The sequence below is a fragment of the Arachis hypogaea genome, chromosome 7 (assembly GCF_003086295.3).
Source record: "Arachis hypogaea cultivar Tifrunner chromosome 7, arahy.Tifrunner.gnm2.J5K5, whole genome shotgun sequence".
In the NCBI taxonomy this organism is placed as follows: Eukaryota; Viridiplantae; Streptophyta; class Magnoliopsida; order Fabales; family Fabaceae; genus Arachis; species Arachis hypogaea.
Genome location: NC_092042.1, coordinates 32,878,067 through 32,884,066, shown reverse-complemented (window position 1 = coordinate 32,884,066; position 6,000 = coordinate 32,878,067).

The window sequence follows — 6,000 nt, the reverse complement described above, 5'->3', positions numbered from 1 at the left end:
TTTAAAAAATTTTCAAGAAAAAGATACCAAACTTAGAAAATTTTCATGTCTAGACACTATGAATGCAAAAATGCATATGAAAAACAAAAAAAAAAACACAAATCAAGAAAATATGAAGATCAAACAAGAAGACTTACCAAGAACAACTTGAAGATCATGAAGAACACATGCATGAAGTTTTCGAAAAATGCACAAATTTTTAAAACATGCAATTGACACCAAACTTAAAAATTGACACTAGACTCAAACAAGAAACACAAAATATTTTTGATTTTATGATTTTATAATTTTTTTTCGAAAAGTATTTTTAGAAAAACGAAAAAAATAAAAAAATATTTTAAAAATATTTTTGAAAACATTTTGAAAACAGAATTACCTAATCTGAGAAACAAGATGAACCGTCAGTTATCCAAACTAAAATCCCCGGCAACGGCACCAAAAACTTGGTGAACGTAAATTGTGATCATCAACAATGGCGCCAAAGACTTGGAGCTCTCAAACGTGAATCATAATTTGTCACAACTTCGACAACTAACCAGTAAGTGCACTGGGTCGTCCAAGTAATACCTTACGTGAGTAAGGGTCGATCCCCCGGAGATTGTTGGTATGAAGCAAGCTATAGTCATCTTGTAAATCTCAGTCAGGCAGATTATAATGGTTACAATGGTTTTCGAATATAAAGGTAAATAAAGCATAAAATAGAGATAGAGATACTTATGTAATTCATTGGTGAGAATTTCAGATAAGTGCATGAAGATGCTGTGTTCCTTCTGAATCTCTGCTTTCCTACTGCTTCATCCAGTCATTCTTACTCCTTTCCATGGCAAGCTGTATGTAGGGCGTCACCATTGTCAATGGCTACATCCCATCCTCTCAGTGAAAATTGTCCAAATGCTCTGTCACAGCACGGCTAATCATCTGTCGGTTCTCGATCATGTCGGAATAGAATCCAGTGATTCTTTTGCGTCTATCACTACGCCCAACACTCGCGAGTTTGAAGCTTGTCACGGTCATTCAATCCCTGAATCCTACTCGGAATATCACATACAAGGTTTAGAATTTCCGGATTCTCAAGAATGGCCGCCAATCGATTCTAGCTTATACCACGAAGATTCTGATTAAGGAATCCAAAAGATACACACTCTAGCTCTCGCTTGTAGAACGGAAGTGGTTGTCAGGCACACGTTCATATGGATGGATGATGATGAGTGTCACGGATTATCACATCTATCAGGTTGAAGTACGAGTAATATCTTAGAACAAGAATAAGCGTGAATTGAATAGAAAACAGTAGTACTTTGCATTAAAACTCGAGGTACAGCAGAGCTCCACACCTTAATCTATGGTGTGTAGAAACTCCACCGTTGAAAATACATAAGAACAAGGTCTAGGCATGGCCGAAAGGCTAGCCTCCAAGACGTGATCAAAGGGTCATAAGGTAATCCAAAAATGTGGTCAAAAGACACCTAGTACAATAGTAAAAAGTTCTATTTATACTAAACTAGTTACTAGGGTTTACAAAAATAAGTAATTGATGCAGAAATCCAATTCCGGGGCCCGCTTGGTGTGTGCTTGGGCTGAGCTTGAGCTTTACACGTGCAAAGGCTTCTCTTGGAGTTAAACACCAAGTTGTAACGTGTTTTTGGCGTTTAACTCTGGTTTGTGACGTGCATCTGGCGTTTTACTCCAGAATGCAGCATGGAGCTGGCGTTGAATGCCAGTTTGCGTCATTTAAACTCGAATAAAGTATAGACTATTATATATTTCTGGAAAGCCCTAGATGTCTACTTTCCAACGCAGTTGAGAGCGTGCCATTTGGAGTTCTGTAGCTCCAGAAAATCTATTTCAAGTGCAAGGAGGTCAGAATCCAATAGCATCAGTAGTTCTTTGTCAGCCTGAATCAGAATTTTGCTCAGATCCCTCAATTTCAGCCAGAAAATACTTGAAATCACAAAAAAACACACAAACTCATAGTAAAGTCCAGAAATGTGAATTTTGCATAAAAATTAATGAAAATATCCCTAAAAATAGCTAGATCCTACTAAAAACTACCTAAAAACAATGCCAAAAAGCGTATAAATTATCGGCTCATCAGTGTAAACCAAAGGTGGAACAATAATTACCAAAAAAACCGGTATCAACAAGACCCTCCTTACCAATAACAAAACCAAGGTCAAAGATACCAACCACCTCACCAAAGGCAAGCCCAAGTACTTCAAATCATCCAACCACAAGTCCCTCAAATTACTTACCCTTCTTCATCCTCCAACCAAGCTCCCGCGGACGATACCCTTCGCACTATTCTTCAAGGGCAAAAGGAGCTTCAAACCATACTTAACTCTACCCCTCACTGGTTTCACCCATGCCCTCCAAGACCTTATATCCCATATGGCCCCACCCTCTACCTCCAATACTCATCCTTCAAGCTCTAATGCACTTCCCTCTCAACTCTTACCTAACTCCAAAGGTGGCATTGATGAATCCAATTCACTACCCCTTTTCAAAAATTAATGAATTAGTTATTTTGGCAAGCACACCAAAATTATCGCCAAGTAATAACCCATAGTGGAGTGGGATCGTATCCACAGAGATTGGCAAATCCAAGCAGTTTTAATTGATTGATGAATTAGTCAATCAGATCAATAAGATTGTTAAGTGCAGAATTGTAAATGATGACTTAAATGTAAATGACTAGAATATAAAGAGAAACAATAAAGTGCAGAAATGGAAATTGCAGAATATAAAGTGCTGAATCATAAATGACTTGAATGTAAATGGGAGTGGGGAATTGCTGAATGTAAAATTAAGCTGTAAAGAAATGGATAGATAAGAATGGGGAAGTTCATTGAGATTGGGAAATGTTGTCTCTTTGGATCAAATCTAGCTTATATCTTCTTCAATAATGCAACTCATTGACCTCTTGGCAATCATGATTGATTGAGCCCCAATCCCTTGGTGACTCAATCTCTCAGATCTTGATCAATAGCCAATTCCTTGGTCTAATTGCTCATGAAGAGAGATATGCTTGGTCCCTGATTATACCACACACCCTCATAGGTCTAGGTAGAAGGGGGATTATATGTCACGTATCCCATCACCAAAACCCAGATTTTACTCAAGTGTGAGAAGGAATTTCAAGCATGGTTTCATGTTTCCTTTCCCAAGGTTCCCATGAAACCCAATTGCATTCAATCTCTTTCCCAAGATAATTGAACACTAAGCATTAAGAACGAAATTCCTTCTAGCAAATCAAGAGAAGATGAAGAGAAGAAGAATTTCACTATTATCAATCCATCAAGTACAACAGAGCTCCCTCTCTCAATGAGAGGGAAGTTAGCTACTCATAGCTTGAAAAGTACTCAAAAGTGGAGTGTAAAAGTGGATCTAAAACTAACTGCTTAACCCCTCTTCAGTACTCCTTGGTGGTATTTATACTACTCCTAGTAAAATTAAAAGAATTACAAAAGTGAAAAAGGGAAAATTACATTTTGGAGGGAAAGAAGACACTCAATAAGCATGACTTCTTAGCTGGCGTGTGGCTGGCGCTTTACCGGCGTGCACATGGCCTTCAAACTAGCTTGGCGTGCCACGCACAATCCTTCAAGTGGCACGCTCGTCCCTTTATCAACCTTGGCGTGCCATGCCTTTGAACTCAAGTGGCACGCCATAGTGGAATTCTTGTGTTGGCGTGCCACGCCTTCGAGCTCAAGTGGCACGCCCTTTGCTTTTTCCACCTTCCTTTGCCTCTGAAAACTTGAACTAGCGTGGCACGCCCAGGGTCAGGCGTGCCACGCCCTTGTTATGTGCTTGGATAAGCTCCTCTGGAAAGTTGCACTAGCGTGGCACGCCCAGGGTCTGGCATGCCACGCCCCTTTGTGAGTGAATGGTTCCTCTATTTGGTGTGCCACGCCACGAACTCAAGTGGCACGCCCCAATGCTTCTTTACCCTCTGAATGATACTGGCGTGCCACGCTTGGTTGCTCAAGTGGCATGCCTAAGTGAAGAATAGTGAATGGCGTGCCACGCTTTCGATACCAAGTGGCACGCCCCATGTAATTGGCCTCTTCCATCCTCTCTGGAAACTTATACCAACATGCCACGCCTAAAGGTTGGCGTGCCACGCCCATGATCTTGTCTTGTTCCAGTAGTTGGCGTGCCACGCCTCGGCCTTCAAGTGGCACGCCATAGTGACATGCTCGAATTGGCATGCCACGCCTTCGACACCAAGTGGCATGCCCAGTCCTTGCTCATGTTATCTTGCACATTGGCGTGCCACGCCTGGTTGCTCAAGTGGCACACCTAAGTGAGGTTGAGAGGTTGGCGTGCCATGCCTTTGACTTCAAGTGGCACGCCCAGTATTCAATTGCCTTTAGCCCCTTCTCTGGATCATTGTACCAGCGTGCCACGCCATGCTGCTCAAGTGGCACGCCCATGCATTTGTGCACTCTTCAAGCTTGGCGTGCCACGCCTGGGTCTTCAAATGGCATGCCAAAGTGAATTTTTGGAGCTGGCATGCCACGCCTTCGACACCTAGTGGCACGCCATAGTGGACGTTCTTCTTGAGATGGTGAGTTGGCATGCCACGCCTTCGACTTCAAGTGGCACGCCCATAGTAGTTGATGGGTTAGGCGTGGCATTCCACGCCCCCTTTTTGTCCTCCATTTTGCTCTCTGGAATTTTGTACTAGCGTGCCACGCCCACATGCATGCTTGTATCTCCCTTCTGGAATTTAGTACTGGCGTGCCATGCTAGTGCATTTTTGTGGCGTTTACTCCAAGTGGCACGCCAGTTTCACACGCCCAACTTCTTGTTTGTCTTCTTCCCATTTCTGATGCCTTTTTCACCTGAAATTCAGCACAACTCATCTTAAAGTAGTGTACCATAATATTCATCAAATAATGCATGAATTGTATTAATCAAATGAGATTTGTGCTTTTTTATGGTCTTCTTTATGCAAGAAAGAAGGATAGATAATGCAAGTCATCACAACACCAAACTTAAGCTTTGCTTGTCCCAAGTAAATCAATGTGAGTAAACTTTTATATCTTGAGGCCTTGGCTTCAAATGATTGCAATATAACTAAGAGTAAAACTAAGTGTCTAACACCTGTATGAATGTTTTAATTGTCATGGAAAGCTCTTGGATCCTTGAGGGTTCCCTCAAGTATAGGCTTTAGGGGTCCTTTCTATTGATTGTCACCTTGAAGTAGTAAAGGTTGTTTTGCTTTCTTGACCACGACTCTAAGTGTTTTGTCTCAAGACAACCCTTTAATTAGGCTTTCAATTAGCACTCCCAAACCAGTTGGTTTTAGGGTACTGGGTGTTGAGATACTCCTAAGAATTTACTTGCCCAGGTCTCTTCTTGACACATCTTCACCACAAGCATCTACTAGGATCATTAATTCTTTTTGAGCTTTTTAATGTTTCTTTTTCTATCCCAGTAGTTGATGCTCAGAGTCTTGGGTCTTTATTGCTTACTACCTCTTGGTTCTATGGATATTCAAGGAACACCCCTTAGCCTTCCCTTGTTATACCTTCTAGGACTAGTTGCTCTCCATGACTCATTTTTTTTAGTTCATCCAAGGTTCTACACTTAGCTTCTTGTTTCTTAATTTGTTTGATGATCCCTCTTGGCCTTGGTCTCTCTTATTGTTTTTGCACAACTCACAGTAACTCTTATGGAGACAAGTTCTACTTTTATTTAAGTTGAAATGAAGACTTGAAATACATGACATTTTCTTTCTTGTAAAAAAATAACTCATGAAGACTTCAAACAGGAATTGAAACTAAGCATAAAACATAAATTATCTTAGCATGATTATTCAAGAAGTAAATAAAGCAAAAGCTTAAACAAAATTCAGAAATTGGAAAGTGTCAACCATGGGACTCAACAACCTTGAGCAGCTTCATCTTTAGTTCATTGGCCCCTTCCCCTTGTCCTTCTTCTTGGGAGGGGATGAGCCACCTTCATCTGGCTTGGAGGAACCTTCTTGAGCCTTGG